Source organism: Gigantopelta aegis, chromosome 13, assembly GCF_016097555.1.
Source record: "Gigantopelta aegis isolate Gae_Host chromosome 13, Gae_host_genome, whole genome shotgun sequence".
NCBI classification, from domain to species: domain Eukaryota; kingdom Metazoa; phylum Mollusca; class Gastropoda; order Neomphalida; family Peltospiridae; genus Gigantopelta; species Gigantopelta aegis.
In genome coordinates this window covers 16,503,097-16,521,597 of record NC_054711.1, presented here as the reverse complement: position 1 = coordinate 16,521,597, position 18,501 = coordinate 16,503,097, and the positions used below count along the sequence as shown (strand labels likewise).

The 18,501-nt window shown below is 40.7% G+C and overlaps 1 protein-coding gene and 2 non-coding genes across 5 annotated transcripts in view; 1 reads left to right on the top strand and 2 right to left on the bottom strand.

The window, feature by feature from the left end:
- The window catches only part of LOC121387820, a 47,796-nt gene that overhangs the window by 14,814 nt on the left and 14,481 nt on the right, over positions 1-18,501 (top strand). The window lies entirely within an intron of this gene.
- Trnay-gua lies at positions 8,680-8,765 on the bottom strand. Its single transcript is given in 2 exon segments — positions 8,680-8,715; positions 8,729-8,765. It is a non-coding gene; the product is annotated as a tRNA-Tyr (tRNA).
- On the bottom strand, positions 12,481-12,566 carry Trnay-gua. Its single transcript is given in 2 exon segments — positions 12,481-12,516; positions 12,530-12,566. It is a non-coding gene; the product is annotated as a tRNA-Tyr (tRNA).

The following is an 18,501-nucleotide window of genomic DNA, read 5'->3' as shown; positions in this document are numbered from 1 at the left end:
CTAGTATTCCTGAAGGTGTGAAGATCGGTTATTTGCTGCACCTTATCGCTGTTGTTAAAATATCCCTTTCATGTAATAGGAACACTTTACTGTGGCCGCTTAATACAGGTGTTTTAGCGATTTGGGATCCGATTTAGCTGGCTGCTGGCCGCGTTAGACAGGTGAACGCTGAGTACAGGTGGCCTCTAGGAGAGGTTTGACTATATATATAAATATATCCCCCCCCCCCCCCCCCCCCCATTTTGGCACTTTCCTACGCCCGTGCTCGGTTAGTCAGAAATGTTTTACAATGTCACCAAACTGAAGATAGTCCTTTCAAAGGTCATCTACTACATACATACTGGTAACAGATGGACATGTTATATATTATATTTGCTAATGCCACCCCACTATAACGTGTACAGCCCCCCCCCCCCCCCCCCCCCCCCACACACACTTTTCGTATCGTTCCTACGGGACTTGGTCACTATAATCATAAGCGTACGAGACAGGACTGGAGCAAATCCTCAAATTCAGGCAAAAAAAAAGATAGATACAGAAGCGGATCTGGTGGGGGGGGGGGGGGGGGGGGCGCCCCCCTTAAATTTTGTGAGTTATAATTTTATTATATATTAATTTTAATTGTTTTTTACGATCCCTCTCAATACCTCCCCCAAAGTTCCCCTGGCATTCCGCTCATGTCATTGCCCCCCCCCCCCCCCCACACACACACACTAAATGGATTTTCTGGATCCGCCACTGAGATATTCGGGCAATTTGAGCTTTCCATCATGTATTTTCATCATTCTACCCATAATATTAGTTGTAATCCATGTAAAAATGCGTTGTGATTCGTTTGCATCCCTATATAGGCGGGACAGGACGTAGCTCAGTGATACAGCGCTCGCTCGATGCGCGGTCGGTCTTGGATCGATCCCCGTCGGTGGGCCCATTGGGCTATTACTCGTCACAGCCAGTGCACCACGACTGGTATATCAAAGGCCGTGGTATGTGCTATCCTGTCTATAACCGTAATTAAAATGTGTTGAGTGCGTCGTTAAATAAAACATTTCTTTTTTTCTTTCCCTATATAGGCGTTTGGCGTAATGCTAACACGATTAAATGTTGTTATCCAGATTCCGTCATCCTCGCCCCCCCCCCACTCCACCCCACACACACAAAATGAGAAGGAATGAAGGGATTGTTTGAATAAATAACCTTAAAAAAAAAATGAAACCGGAAGCCAACAAATCAACACTGACCATAGGCGTTTGGGCTCCCATTTTTTGGTCGTTCCAACCAGTGCTCCACAACTGGTGTAACAAAGGCCGTGGTATGTGCTATCCTGTCCGTGGGATGGTGCATATAAAAGATCCCTTGCTGCTAATGAAAAAGAATAGCCCATGAAGTGGCGACAGCGGGTTTCCTCTCTCAATATCTGTGTGGTCCTTAACCATATGTGTGACGGTACATGCTCTTAATTTCTTTTCGCCTGTGGCGTTATTAATTGTTTGAGAAGGCCGTGTGCAGTTCCAAATGCACTTAGCTAGGTGGGCAACTTGTTACGTAATACTTATGCGCGATGGTCGTCTAATACACACCCAGCCCAGGTGCGGAGCCATGTGGCCAGTAGTTACGTAATACCTCTGCGAGTGCGGTTTTTACAACCGTGATTTGGCGACGATGGCGTCAGTAAGTCTGGCGATCAAAGAGAAAAATGCGTCTCTGGGAGAGGTGGAATATCAGATGATAGGGGGAGGACCGCCTTGTACCCCCAGGGGATATTCTGATTTTTATAATAAATAGATAGAATTTGAGAGTTATGGGGGGCAAGCAAAAAGGACGGCTCCCAGGGAACGTTGTCCGTTTGGACTTTGGTAAATATATATATTATTTCTGCTCTGTTGTATAACTTTGATGTGATTGATGTGACTTTAAATATTTTAATACTGTATTATACCAATATTCTTTAGACAGTGTCTTCGGTCATCTGACGAAGTAAATCGTAGACTTTTTGTTCTAACATTATACGAGTATTTGGTAATATAAAGCTTAGCCAGTCATCCTAGAAGACCTAGGTAAACTGTAGGTTATTGTCTTTATTGTGATAGGTACCAGTATTAATTCTGTGTTACAAGGTTACTGAATGAGTAGTTAAGGGTTAATTAAAAATTAACCAGTTAGGAATAGTGTTGTAATTCCTTTATTAATTAAGTTCTCCTGGCAGCGTTTCTCAATTATCACACGTTACTGAACGAGTAGTAAGGGTTAATTAAAAATTAACCAGTTAGGAATAGAGTGGTAATTCCTTTATTAATTAACTTCTCCTAGAAGCGTTTCTCAATTATCACACGTGTAGGTGTTGTGTCACGGTGAAGTGATTCACATATTGTGTAAACTAGACACCTAGAGATTAACTAATTAAGTGATCAGTTCTGGGTTGTTATTATTGTTGTTATTAATTAACTACTACGGCTGTACATTTGTCAGCGTAGGTTAATACAGATTCCAAAGTGTATTGTGTTTTGTTGTGTTTTCTAGTGAACTAAACGTGCTATAATAATATATACTTTATATAAGATCGTATCTCTGATCATACCTAGACGAGCCAAAGCGATTTTGAACTGCCTGTTACAGACAGATCTAATAGATATACAGTTAGGGGAGATATTTGGATAATCGTGTATTATTCAGTTACGGGAATTATAGAACCCCCGTGACAGGAGTAGAAAATTGGGGCGCTCGTCCCGGATCTGAAACGGGACATGCATATTTTAAAAAAGTATTGTTTGTAAATGGGGGCTTTATAAATTATTTTTACAAATTAACTAGAAGTAGCAACGTTGTTCACTAGAAAATTAATTAATAATAAGTGCGTCATATCTAAACATGGATAAGAATTTGCTGGATAGGCCTACGCTCAGTGTAGTGGAGATTAAGCGAGCACGTAAGGCCGAGTTAGTTGAAATCGCGGGTGAGCGAGAAATTGATTTAACATCAGCTAAAACCTTAGGTGATATAAAGACAATTATTATCCAGGAAGTTTTTGGTGATAGGCCTGTTATGGAAGACAGTGAGATTGTTCCAGAGATAGAGATAAATGAGTTAAGTGTGGAACAACAATTAGCTTTTAAAAAGCTTGAGTACGAAAGAGAGGAACGTGCATTAGATAGAGAGAGAGAAGAGAGAGATAGAGAGAGGGATAGAGAGAGAGAGAGAGAGAGAGAGAGAGAGAGAGAGAGAGAGAGAGAGAGAGAGAGAGAGAGAGAAAAAGAAGATAGAGATAGAGAAGAGAAAGGTAGAGATAGAGAAGATAGAGAGAGGGATAGAGAGAGAGAGAGAGAGAGAAAGAGAAGAGAGAGACAGAGAAGATAGAGGTAGAGATAGAGAAGATAGAGAGAGGGATAGAGAGAGAGAGAGAGAAAGAGAAGAGAGAGAGATAGAGAAGATAGACATAGAGATAGAGAGAGAGAGAGAGAGAGAGAGAGAGAGAGAGAGAGAGAGAGAGAGAGAGAGAGAGAGAGAGAGAGAAAGAGAGAGAAGAGAGGGATAGAGAATTCCAGTTAGAAAAATTAAAGTGGAACATGAGTTAAAGTTGAATACTGAAGAAGTTAGACGAGAGGCAGGAAATGGTTTTAACATGTCGGAGGCTTATAGATCAGTGCCTGTATTTGATGACCAGGAGGTAGATATGTTCTTCCAACTTTTTGAACGGGCCGCTAAGCAGCTAAATTGGCCGCAGTCTAAGTGGACATTGTTAGCCGTGTCTAAGTTTAAGGGGAAGGCTAGTGTAGCTTATAATTCAATGAGTGATGAGCGAGCAAGTCAGTACGACCTAGTTAAGGCTGCGGTGTTGAGGGCGTATGAATTACGACCTGAGGATTATCGTTTACGGTATAGCGAGTTGAGAAAAACGCAGGGTCAGTCTTATAGTGAGTTTGTGGCTAAGAAGGCAGGGATGTTTGATAAATGGGTGATTTCTCATCAGGTAGAGTCATATACCGAGTTACGGGAGTTGTTGATCTTACAGGACATTAAAAATGGATTACCAGTTAGCTTACGTATTCATTTAGAGGATCGTGATGTCAAAAAGATAGAGGAGGCAGGCATAGTGGCAGATGATTACGTGTTAATACACAAAGCTCAGGCAGTACCGGGTAGCTCTTTACAACAGGGTGATAAGAAGAAATTTCAGCCAGGTTTTACCCGGGAAAGTAACTATCGGGGAGAGTCATCTAGTTGGTCAGCTAGTCAGGCAAGGAATGCACCTGGTGGGCAAAGTAAGGATAGACCTGCATTATCAGCCAATGCACGAACGTTTCGTCCACATTGCAGTTACTGTAAAAAGGATAACCATCTTATCGGGGACTGTTTTAAAAGGAAACGCGATAATGCGCACGTGGTCGGTTTAGTGAGGTCAGCTCCGTTAGCGAGAGAGTTAATGGTTAGTCCAATGGCAGAGAAAGTAAACCCGTATGTGTCCACTGGTATGGTTTGTGATGTGAAACAAGAGTTGTGTCCTAAGGCAATATCAATCTATAGAGATACCGGGTGTAGTCAGAGTCTGATAACGCAAAAGTGTTTAGCTGGTATTGAAAATTCAGATACATGACGTAGTTTGGCTTTAAGCTCAGTTACTGGAGAAAAAATGGTTGCCCGGTTACATAAGGTTTTCTTGTGTTCGAAGTTTGTGACGGGACCAGTCATTATGGGTGTTGTGAAGGACTTGCCTGTGGAAAACATAGGAGTTTTGTTGGGAAATGATTTGACTAGTCAGTGTTGTCAGCCGAAATGTGACCAATTGTTAATGAAAGACAGCCCTTTACCCATAAAAGAGTGTGAGGTTGATGAGATTAGATATCCTGCATGTGTAAAGACTAGGGCTATGGCCAGTAGGTTAGCACAAGTCGCAGAGGATATTTGTGATTTGTCTGATACGTGTGTGAGCCATGAAATTGGAGTGGATGAGGTTATCAGTAAAATGGTAGATAAGTCAACTGAGGAATTAAATGTGGTGGAACCTGTTGATCTCCCGCAGAGGGGAATTGAACCAGTTGTGTTTGATAGAGGGGATTTACCTTGTAATAGACAAGAGTTAGTACTAGAGCAGGGGGCTGATCCAAATTTGTTGGCAGCTCGCACTACCTTGTTAACTGTGGACAAGGGAGTATTAATGAATAAGAGAGTTAGGGATAGGAAGGCTAGGAAGCAACTGAGCCATGCTCAGAGCAAAATAAAATCAGTGTTTGATAGGAAGACTAAGAGTCGGGAATTTAAACCAGGGGATAAGGTGCTGCTGTACCTTCCCATTAAACGGGGTTCTGTGCAGAACAGGTATTTCGGGCCCTATGTTGTGCACAAACGGGTTAATGAGACAGGGTATGTGATAAACACTCCTGATAGGGTTAGGAAAAGTAGGTATTGTCACATCAATTTGCTAAAAGGTTATTTTGACAGACTGCCGATAGTTCCAGAGAGACCGGTCCAAATTGAGAGTCACTCAATTTCCTGTGATGACGTCAAGACTGCAGAGGTCAAGTTGGCCAACGGCCAGATTCTAGCAGACTTGAACCCCCAGCGAGCAAAGTTGACTACGTTGAAACAAGACAATGTTTCCATTTGTCAGGACCTTCCAACGGTTACCAACACCTTAAGCCAGGATATGCGCTTGGAACCCAACGCTACCCCGATTCGACAGCATGCCTATCGGAGAAAACCTGGAAAACGTGCGCCACTGAAAAAGAAGGAAACGAAGTCCCAGTGGTCAGATGAATACAAGAAGTCATTCAACCGTCTCAAGCAGAGGCGCTACTCGTCTCCCGTGATGGCAGCACCAGACTACCGAATGCCGTTCAAGCTAGCTGTGGGTGCCAGTGAAGTGGGTGCTGGAGCTGTGCTGTTCCAAGAAGACGAAGACGGACTGGACCATCCTAATGAAAGCCTCCAACCAGAGAGTTTTGAGATGGAGTCTTCCTCTGCAAGAATATCCAATTACCATTGGACATATCAAGGGCACATCCGATGTAATCGCTGATGCCCTGTCCCGAAGTTGAACGTTATGATAATGTGTTGACATTCTTGATTTCTGTTTTGTTTATATATATTTTATTTTGTATACCAGGGACTCAGAGACTCAGTGTGATTACTGGTAGTCACCTTATTATTACATGTGTTATAAATGCCCGTATGCGTCGGTTAACGCACCTTTTGTTTTAATGTAGTATGTTTCCCTATTCCTAGAGTAGAGGAAATATCCTTTTTGAGGTGGGGGTGTGTGACGGTACATGCTCTTAATTTCTTTTCGCCTGTGGCGTTATTAATTGTTTTAGAAGGCCGTGTGCAGTTCCAAATGCACTTAGCTAGGTGGGCAACTTGTTACGTAATACTTATGCGCGATGGTCGTCTAATACACACCCAGCCCAGGTGCGGAGCCATGTGGCCAGTAGTTACGTAATACCTCTGCGAGTGCGGTTTTTACAACCGTGATTTGGTGACGATGGCGTCAGTAAGTCTGGCGATCAAAGAGAAAAATGCGTCTCTGGGAGAGGTGGAATATCAGATGATAGGGGGAGGACCGCCTTGTACCCCCAGGGGATATTCTGATTTTTATAATAAATAGCTAGAATTTGAGAGTTATGGGGGGCAAGCAAAAAGGACGGCTCCCAGGGAACGTTGTCCGTTTGGACTTTGGTAAATATATATATTATTTCTGCTCTGTTGTATAACCTTGATGTGATTGATGTGACTTTAAATATTTTAATACTGTATTATACCAATATTCTTTAGACAGTGTCTTCGGTCATCTGACGAAGTAAATCGTAGACTTTTTGTTCTAACATTATACGAGTATTTGGTAATATAAAGCTTAGCCAGTCATCCTAGAAGACCTAGGTAAACTGTAGGTTATTGTCTTTATTGTGATAAGTACCAGTATTAATTCTGTGTTACAAGGTTACTGAATGAGTAGTTAAGGGTTAATTAAAAATTAACCAGTTAGGAATAGTGTTGTAATTCCTTTATTAATTAAGTTCTCCTGGCAGCGTTTCTCAATTATCACACGTTACTGAACGAGTAGTAAGGGTTAATTAACAATTAACCAGTTAGGAATAGAGTGGTAATTCCTTTATTAATTAACTTCTCCTAGAAGCGTTTCTCAATTATCACACGTGTGGGTGTTGTGTCACGGTAAAGTGATTCGCATATTGTGTAAACTAGACACCTAGAGATTAACTAATTAAGTGATCAGTTCTGGGTTGTTATTATTGTTGTTATTAATTAACTACTACGGCTGTACGTTTGTCAGCGTAGGTTAATACAGATTCCAAAGTGTATTGTGTTTTTGTTGTGTTTTCTAGTGAACTAAACGTGCTATAATAATATATACTTTATATAAGATCGTATCTCTGATCATACCTAGACGAGCCAAAGCGGTTTTGAACTGCCTGTTACAGAGAGATCTAATAGATATACAGTTAGGAGAGATATTTGGATAATCGTGTTTTATTCAGTTACGGGAATTATAGAACCCCCGTGACAATATGACTGACGCCATATAACCGTAAATAAAATGTGTTGAGTGTGTCGTTAAATAATCTTAAAAAAATAAGGGGGCAGGTTTATTTTTGCCCGAAAATCCCCGAATCTGAATAATAACGTTTATTGATAATATTGCCAAACAGCTAGGGTTTTACAAACGAATCATCATGCATTTGTGTGTGGATTACAACGAGGCCTAATACCGGGAGTAGAAGCATTCATTCATGCTATCATTTCAACTTATTTCCATCCTTATATACAATTAAGGTTCAAGCACACTTGAGTAATTTACAAGCTTCGTTTCAGTTAAATCGTCTGATAAATTTTCACCAATGTAGCTTTTAATCCCACTCGATAGACAACCACGCGTATTCCTGATTAAATCTCGAATTATAATTGGGGGGTGATTTCAATATTACAAAACTAAGGAGCTACCTTTCGATGAACTAAGTCAAATCAACCAATTGGCTCCATTTTCAGTTTTTATGAACCATTCTAAATTATGCGTTCCGCCTTGAGTAAATGCTATCTAATATTGTTGTCTAGACGAACGCCACAAAACGTGGACGCCCCAGTCCGTCCTGGAGCATGGGCTGTGAACCAATGTAATTTGATGTAGTTCATAATCATTATCAAGAACTGGGAGCCAGTGGTAATGCCCTCGCTCGATGCGCAGTCGGTCTGGGATCGATCCATGTCGGTGGGCCTATTGAACTATTTCTCGTTCAAGCCAGTGCACCACGATTGGTATGTACTACCCTGTCTGTGGGATGGTGCATATAAAGATCCATTGCTGCTAATCGAAAAGAGTAGCCCATGAAGTGGTGACAGCGGGTTTCCTCTCTCAATATGTGTGTGGTACTTAACCATATGGCTAACGCCATATAACCGTAAATAAAATGTGTTGAGTACGTCGTTAAATAATAATAATTTTTTTTTTTTTATTATGAACGAGGAATCTTTTTACTGCATAGTCATGGACTTGCTGTTTCTCAAAAAGACCATGAACCGTTCGGAGATTTGTGATCTGACACGAGTATTCCTTCCCCTTTTCCACATGTCGACATAACATTAATAATAACAACAAGGTGCTCAAGTGGTCTCGTTAAACAAAACAAAACAAAACACAAACGTTTGACTGTATATTTAAGAGAAAAAAAATATTCCCGCGAGCCGGATTCGAACCAGCGACCTAAGGATTACAATTATTCATCTACAGTCCTCCGCTCTACCAACTGAGCTATCACGGGTTAACGTCTCTTTTGGATATAGCAACCACATCTCAAGATGCACTGGATATCGTCGTTAAAGGTCAAAAGTCAAACGTGTGACATGTGCAGGGGAAAAAAAAAAAAAAAAAGTGTTTTATTTAACGACGCACTCAACACATTTTATTTACGGTTATATGGCGTTAGACATATGGTTAAGGACCACACAGATTTTGAGAGGAAACCCGCTGTCGCCACTACATGGGCTACTCTTCCGATTGGCAGCAAGGAATCTTTTATTTGCGCTTCCCACAGGCAGGATAGCACAAACCATGGCCTTTGTTGAACCAGTTATGGATCACTTGTCGGTGCAAGTGGTTTACACCTACCCATTGAGCCTTGCGGAGCACTCACTCAGGGTTTGGAGTCGGTATCTGGATTAAAAATCCCATGCCTCGACTGGGATCCGAACCTAGTACCTACCAGCCTGTAGACCGATGGCCTGCCACGACGCCACCGAGGCCGGTAACATGTGCAGGGAAATGAGTTTATTACGATACGACTGAGCGCGTCCATAAGCCTTCGAGACGTGGGGACAACTGCCCCCCCTCCCCATCCCAAGTCCAAGATAAAAATGATGAATATGTTCCGGGGAAATGAGCTGGCCAGAAAGAATTTTTCCATGTATATGTACATAATATATTGTTAGTATATAACTATATTCTATTATTCTACTCACAATTTTAGTTGTAATAGACAGGATAGCACATACTATATGGCCTTTGATATACCAGTCGTGAGGCTCTGGTTGGAACGAGAAATAGCCCAATGGGCCCACCGACGGGGATCGATCCTAGACCGATCGCGCATCAAGCGAGCGCTTACCCACTGAAATATGTCACACCGATAAAAAAACAAAAACGTTTGTTTGTTTTCTTTAACGACACCACTGGAGCACTTTGATTAATTAATCATCGGCTATTGGATGTCAAACATTTGGTCATTCTCACACGTAGTTACAGGTGGGTTTTTTTTATGTAGCCAGGAATCTTTTATATGTACTTTCGCACTGACCGTTGTGGTGTATTGGTTAGAACGAGAAAAACCCCAGTCAGCTGAATTAATCCACCGAGGTGGTTCGATCCTGCGACGCAAGCACCTCAAGCGAGTACCCAACCGATTGAGCTAAATCCCCCCCCCCCCCCCCCCCCCCCTAATTATATATATATTTTTTAAAGAAGTCTTGCACTGGACAACGAGAGGGATTTCCCGATTTTTTAAAATTTAATTACAGCATGGCCACCATGTTCGCTGACCGCAAATAATTCTGAGTAAAGTTAGTGTGTTGAATGTGTACGCATAAAACCGTGACGTCACTGGTTTTAGAAGGCCGTGTGCAGTTCCAAATGCACTTAGCTAGGTGGGCAACTTGTTACGTAATACTTATGCGCGATGGTCGTCTAATACACACCCAGCCCAGGTGCGGAGCCATGTGGCCAGTAGTTACGTAATACCTCTGCGAGTGCGGTTTTTACAACCGTGATTTGGTGACGATGGCGTCAGTAAGTCTGGCGATCAAAGAGAAAAATGCGTCTCTGGGAGAGGTGGAATATCAGATGATAGGGGGAGGACCGCCTTGTACCCCCAGGGGATATTCTGATTTTTATAATAAATAGCTAGAATTTGAGAGTTATGGGGGGCAAGCAAAAAGGACGGCTCCCAGGGAACGTTGTCCGTTTGGACTTTGGTAAATATATATATTATTTCTGCTCTGTTGTATAACCTTGATGTGATTGATGTGACTTTAAATATTTTAATACTGTATTATACCAATATTCTTTAGACAGTGTCTTCGGTCATCTGACGAAGTAAATCGTAGACTTTTTGTTCTAACATTATACGAGTATTTGGTAATATAAAGCTTAGCCAGTCATCCTAGAAGACCTAGGTAAACTGTAGGTTATTGTCTTTATTGTGATAAGTACCAGTATTAATTCTGTGTTACAAGGTTACTGAATGAGTAGTTAAGGGTTAATTAAAAATTAACCAGTTAGGAATAGTGTTGTAATTCCTTTATTAATTAAGTTCTCCTGGCAGCGTTTCTCAATTATCACACGTTACTGAACGAGTAGTAAGGGTTAATTAACAATTAACCAGTTAGGAATAGAGTGGTAATTCCTTTATTAATTAACTTCTCCTAGAAGCGTTTCTCAATTATCACACGTGTGGGTGTTGTGTCACGGTAAAGTGATTCGCATATTGTGTAAACTAGACACCTAGAGATTAACTAATTAAGTGATCAGTTCTGGGTTGTTATTATTGTTGTTATTAATTAACTACTACGGCTGTACGTTTGTCAGCGTAGGTTAATACAGATTCCAAAGTGTATTGTGTTTTGTTGTGTTTTCTAGTGAACTAAACGTGCTATAATAATATATACTTTATATAAGATCGTATCTCTGATCATACCTAGACGAGCCAAAGCGGTTTTGAACTGCCTGTTACAGAGAGATCTAATAGATATACAGTTAGGAGAGATATTTGGATAATCGTGTTTTATTCAGTTACGGGAATTATAGAACCCCCGTGACAATATGACTGACGCCATATAACCGTAAATAAAATGTGTTGAGTGTGTCGTTAAATAATCTTAAAAAAATAAGGGGGCAGGTTTATTTTTGCCCGAAAATCCCCGAATCTGAATAATAACGTTTATTGATAATATTGCCAAACAGCTAGGGTTTTACAAACGAATCATCATGCATTTGTGTGTGGATTACAACGAGGCCTAATACCGGGAGTAGAAGCATTCATTCATGCTATCATTTCAACTTATTTCCATCCTTATATACAATTAAGGTTCAAGCACACTTGAGTAATTTACAAGCTTCGTTTCAGTTAAATCGTCTGATAAATTTTCACCAATGTAGCTTTTAATCCCACTCGATAGACAACCACGCGTATTCCTGATTAAATCTCGAATTATAATTGGGGGGTGATTTCAATATTACAAAACTAAGGAGCTACCTTTCGATGAACTAAGTCAAATCAACCAATTGGCTCCATTTTCAGTTTTTATGAACCATTCTAAATTATGCGTTCCGCCTTGAGTAAATGCTATCTAATATTGTTGTCTAGACGAACGCCACAAAACGTGGACGCCCCAGTCCGTCCTGGAGCATGGGCTGTGAACCAATGTAATTTGATGTAGTTCATAATCATTATCAAGAACTGGGAGCCAGTGGTAATGCCCTCGCTCGATGCGCAGTCGGTCTGGGATCGATCCATGTCGGTGGGCCTATTGAACTATTTCTCGTTCAAGCCAGTGCACCACGATTGGTATGTACTACCCTGTCTGTGGGATGGTGCATATAAAAGATCCATTGCTGCTAATCGAAAAGAGTAGCCCATGAAGTGGTGACAGCGGGTTTCCTCTCTCAATATGTGTGTGGTACTTAACCATATGGCTAACGCCATATAACCGTAAATAAAATGTGTTGAGTACGTCGTTAAATAATAATAATTTTTTTTTTTTTATTATGAACGAGGAATCTTTTTACTGCATAGTCATGGACTTGCTGTTTCTCAAAAAGACCATGAACCGTTCGGAGATTTGTGATCTGACACGAGTATTCCTTCCCCTTTTCCACATGTCGACATAACATTAATAATAACAACAAGGTGCTCAAGTGGTCTCGTTAAACAAAACAAAACAAAACACAAACGTTTGACTGTATATTTAAGAGAAAAAAAATATTCCCGCGAGCCGGATTCGAACCAGCGACCTAAGGATTACAATTATTCATCTACAGTCCTCCGCTCTACCAACTGAGCTATCACGGGTTAACGTCTCTTTTGGATATAGCAACCACATCTCAAGATGCACTGGATATCGTCGTTAAAGGTCAAAAGTCAAACGTGTGACATGTGCAGGGGGAAAAAAAAAAAAAAAGTGTTTTATTTAACGACGCACTCAACACATTTTATTTACGGTTATATGGCGTTAGACATATGGTTAAGGACCACACAGATTTTGAGAGGAAACCCGCTGTCGCCACTACATGGGCTACTCTTCCGATTGGCAGCAAGGAATCTTTTATTTGCGCTTCCCACAGGCAGGATAGCACAAACCATGGCCTTTGTTGAACCAGTTATGGATCACTTGTCGGTGCAAGTGGTTTACACCTACCCATTGAGCCTTGCGGAGCACTCACTCAGGGTTTGGAGTCGGTATCTGGATTAAAAATCCCATGCCTCGACTGGGATCCGAACCTAGTACCTACCAGCCTGTAGACCGATGGCCTGCCACGACGCCACCGAGGCCGGTAACATGTGCAGGGAAATGAGTTTATTACGATACGACTGAGCGCGTCCATAAGCCTTCGAGACGTGGGGACAACTGCCCCCCCTCCCCATCCCAAGTCCAAGATAAAAATGATGAATATGTTCCGGGGAAATGAGCTGGCCAGAAAGAATTTTTCCATGTATATGTACATAATATATTGTTAGTATATAACTATATTCTATTATTCTACTCACAATTTTAGTTGTAATAGACAGGATAGCACATACTATATGGCCTTTGATATACCAGTCGTGAGGCTCTGGTTGGAACGAGAAATAGCCCAATGGGCCCACCGACGGGGATCGATCCTAGACCGATCGCGCATCAAGCGAGCGCTTACCCACTGAAATATGTCACACCGATAAAAAAACAAAAACGTTTGTTTGTTTTCTTTAACGACACCACTGGAGCACTTTGATTAATTAATCATCGGCTATTGGATGTCAAACATTTGGTCATTCTCACACGTAGTTACAGGTGGGTTTTTTTTATGTAGCCAGGAATCTTTTATATGTACTTTCGCACTGACCGTTGTGGTGTATTGGTTAGAACGAGAAAAACCCCAGTCAGCTGAATTAATCCACCGAGGTGGTTCGATCCTGCGACGCAAGCACCTCAAGCGAGTACCCAACCGATTGAGCTAAATCCCCCCTCCCCCCCCCCCCCCCCCCCTAATTATATATATATTTTTTAAAGAAGTCTTGCACTGGACAACGAGAGGGATTTCCCGATTTTTTAAAATTTAATTACAGCATGGCCACCATGTTCGCTGACCGCAAATAATTCTGAGTAAAGTTAGTGTGTTGAATGTGTACGCATAAAACCGTGACGTCACTGGTTAATGCGTGTGCCACACTGTCAATATTTCTCTCTTAATTTTTTCTTTACTAGTAAATATAATTATTTTATTGTAATTTTTATAGGTATATAGCTGAAGTTATAAACTTTATGTTTCAAAGGAAAACTTAATAAATATTTATGGTGGGAACCGCCATTATTGCAACTTTGACATAGCACCTTTAAAATCCCAACCATCGTGAGTAGATTTAAACACTCTACGGCGTCCGACGAGACGGGATGTAGCCAAGTGGTAAAGTGCACGCCTGATGAGCGGTCGGTCTAGGATCGATCCCTGTCAATTGGGCTATTTCTCGTTGTGCTATATCAAAGATCGTGGAATGTGCTTTTCTGTCTGTGGGAAGGTGCATATAAAAATACCTTTCTACTAATGGGGGACACGCACCTGCCCATATCTGCCAAGGTCAGGCTATGATTCACACCAAGGTCAAGAAGTAGCACACGCACCTGCCCAAGTATGTCAAGGTCAGGCTACGACTCACAAGGTCACGAAAAGTAGGTCATGCCGCTAAACAGGCCTCCTTTGATTGAAACATATTTTATTGCATACAAGGTACAAATAGATTGGGCACAAGTTATCCAACTTACGAGGCCCTCTCCTAATAACATACAATAATGACAATATGACAATAACGGCGACTACAACTATTACAAGAATATATATTAAAAAATATTCAAAGAAAAGTATATACATGAGAGAAAAAACAAAAAAACAAAAAAATTAAAAAAAAAAAAAAAAAAAAAAAAATGAATGAAAAATGAAAAAGGAAAGCAAACGAAGGTGATTCATTTTCCAATCGGACAACCCAATTTATAAAATATTCTTAGCAGACGGGTTGCTGCGTAACTGATTTAGAATTAATTATTATCATTATTATTATTCAAAAGCTGTGTTTATTTAATATATTTATGTACAATATAGAATATTTGTTTGTTAATAGTACCATTTACTAGGGGTGTGACGAATACACATGGTGGCGAATACGATACATATCACGAATATGTGGTGACGAATACGAATATGTATTCACATCCATGAATACACATTGCACAAGTACAAAGGCTTTGCTGAAAGGGATAAAAAGTATTTATTTTTAAAGTAAAACCTGATTAGTGATTACACAGGACCTATCAAGTTTGTGTTTATTGTCTAATCCAGGACCACATTCTTTTTAAGGAACACTAACATGTCCACATGTTCAGAGGAAAGTGCAGCTCTCTGTGCTGTAACCACATCACCAGCAGTGCTGAAGACACGCTCACTTGGCACACTTGTTGCTGGAATGCATAGTAGATGCTTGGCTACATTACTTAGATGTGGAAAAAACCCACTGTGTTGTTTCCACCACGTAAGAGGGCAGTCGTTTAACTCAGTCGGGTCCTCTGCCTTAAATCTTGTTAGTTCATCTTCAATTACCTGAATTTTGGTTTTATGTCCATCATCGATTTTTTTGATGAAAACAAGGAGAGAGTCCAGTGCTGTCTTCTTCAACTTAGGTTCTCCGTGAGGCCGTTCCACAGCAACAGGTTTTGGATGTGAAACAGAGGGGGTATCAAGCTGGTCTGGTAAGCTAGGTAATACAGGCAAGGGCGAATCCTCTGTAATGGCTGGTTCTACTATTCCAGGTTCAGTTTTAACAGCATTCAACTGAATAGTGCGGCTGCAGTCCAACTTGTCGGCTAACTCTACAAGTGAATTGAATATATCAAATCTCAACTCTGGTTTGATGAATAACAGCAGTTTGAATCTAGGATCAATTGCACTTGCTTGTAGCATGAACTTCTGGATTTCAGGATCTGTGTACCGTTTTTCCAAATCAGCAAGTACAACTTGCTTTGCGTCTTTTATAATTCTAGATTCTGTTTCCTTTGGCTGAAAACTTGTTTTGAGATTTGTGAGAAGAGGCCAAACCATGGAGACAGTAGGTTGACTGGCATCACATAATATAGTTATGATGGTCCTCAAAGGTTTTAACAAGGCCACCAACTGTTCTGTTGTACATATGTCAGTAGTAGTCAGCGTGTCCAGGTCTGCATCGCGTGACAGCTCCCGAGACATGAGTGCGGCCATTATAGCTGGCTGTTGTTCTAGATAACGCTCCAACATGTCGTATTGTGACGGTACATGCTCTTAATTTCTTTTCGCCTGTGGCGATATTAATTGTTTTAGAGGACCGTGTGCAGTTCCAAATGCACTTAGCCCAGATGGTCAACTTGTTACGTAATACCTTCGCGCGACCGTGCATTCCAATATGCACTTAGTCCAGCTGTGGAGGCCATGTGGCCAGTAGTTACGTAATACCTCCGCGAGTGCGGTTTTTACAACCGTGATTTTGGCGACTGGCGACAGAATGTCTGGTCATCTAAGGAAAAATACCGACTCTGGGAGAGGTGGAAATATCAGATGATACGTGAGGTACCGCCTTGTACCCCCAGGCGATATTCGCTGTCTCTGAGAGTTTTGAATAAATAGCTAGGATTTTAGAGATATCAGGGAGAAACATAGGAAGGCTCCAGGGGATCGCTGTCCGTCCGGACTGGTAAATAATTTTATTTCTGCTCTGTGTATAACCTTGATGTAATTGATGTGACTTTAAATATTTTAATACTGTATTATACCAATATTATTTAGACGGTGCTGGCGGTCATCTGACGCAGTAATCTGTAGGCTCACTGTCCTAAATAATTATAAAAAGCTTAACCAGTCATCCTAGAGGACCTAGGTAAACTGTAGGTTATTGTCTTTATTGTGATAGGTACCAGTATTAATTCTGTGTTACAAGGTTACTGAACGAGTAGTAAGGGTTAATTAAAAATTAACCAGTTAGGAATAGAGTTGGAATTCCTTTATTAATTAAGTTCCCCTGGAAGCGTTTCTCCATTATCACACGTGTGTGTTTTAGCGTTTCTCAATTATCACACGTGTGGGTGTTGTGTCACGGTGAAGTGATTAGCATATTGTGTAAACTAGACACCTAGAGATTAACTAATTAAGTGATCAGTTCTGGGTTTGTAATTATTTGTTGTTGTTAATTAACTACTGCGGCAGTACATTTGTCAGCGTAGGTTAATACAGATTCCAAAGTGTATTGTGTTTTTGTTGTGTTTTCTAGTGAACTAAACGTGCTATAATAATATATACTTTATATAAGATCTTATCTCTGAGCATACCTAGAGACGAGCCACATTTGGATATAACCGCCCGTTACAGAGAGATCTAATAGATATACAGTTAGGAGAGATATTTGGACAATCGTGTTTCATTCAGTTACGGGTATTGTAAGATCCCCGTGACACGTATACACTATTCCAACGGGATTTCACCTCAGTCAACAGTTGATGCTTCGGTAACTGTAACAGTTCTTGCTTTAGTTTTAGCTGGTGATTTGCTGTTGTACTTTTGTGAAAAAAAACGTCACTATTCTCTTCACACGTCCCAATAAGCGATGAACCTCGTTGATTTTTAGCACCTGCTGTGCTGCCAAGTTAATTGTGTGTGCAAAACATTTAATGCTGAAGTATTGTGCGCGTTTCATAACGCGAATGTTTACGAATGTTTTCCTTTGTTTCTGTGGGGCTGTTTGACACTGTTTGTTGTTGTTGTTAGTTTTCTGTTTGCTGGGGTTTTTTTCTGTTCAATTAAGCAATATATTGTTTGCCGCGAGCGCTCGAATTCGAAAATATCGAAAGATAACTACTCACTAGCTGTGAACAAAATTCACTGCAACAATCCTACAATCACCTTTTCGCGCAAAACATTTTAAAAGCCTCATACGGGAACCAAAATAGTAACAAGTTAAAATATGTATATTTTATTATCGGAATTTTAAAATATACCTTGGCCTTTGCAAACATAAATGTACAAATTGTACATATTAAAAAAAATATTCTTAAGTGCTTTGATAACAATTCACCCTTTTCCATGCGTGCAAACCGAAACCGTATGTACATTGTATAATGTAGACAGAAGTTATGGATTACCGGTAAATTAATTTTATTTTGAATATCAAATATATATTTTTAAGGCCATTTTAGTTTTTGGTATCTAGTATTAATCAATTTATATCCATATTTGAATTGCTAATATGCCACAGTTCTCGTTAAGAATTATACAGATATATTTTGCTTTGAGCTGCCATTTAAACGTTAGAATATTGGTTCAACATTATTGACGTTGCACTGCGTAGAATGCATAAATTAACGAACTACACTCGCCCGTGTCTCGTATTAGGCTGGTTGAACGAGACTATGCGACGTCATACAGTGTTTTGACAGAAGCGCAGTCAAGCTGCATGTAGAGTACCAGTCCAACGCATGGAATTAAAAAAAAAAAAAGGATCGGTCTATGAGTCTGATTATGCGGTTGACCTAATATAAAAAAGGACAATAAAAACGATCGAATCGTTATTGCGTTTTGGTTAAGCCCAGTTCTCACTTGAACGATTTTTCGTACAACTGCGGTGCGACTAAAAGATTATACAGCCGTGCGATTCCCGTACGAATTACCTAGGCCCCCCCCCCCCGTGGTTACGTCATCGGTCTACAGGCTGGTAGGTACTGGGTTCGGATCCCAGT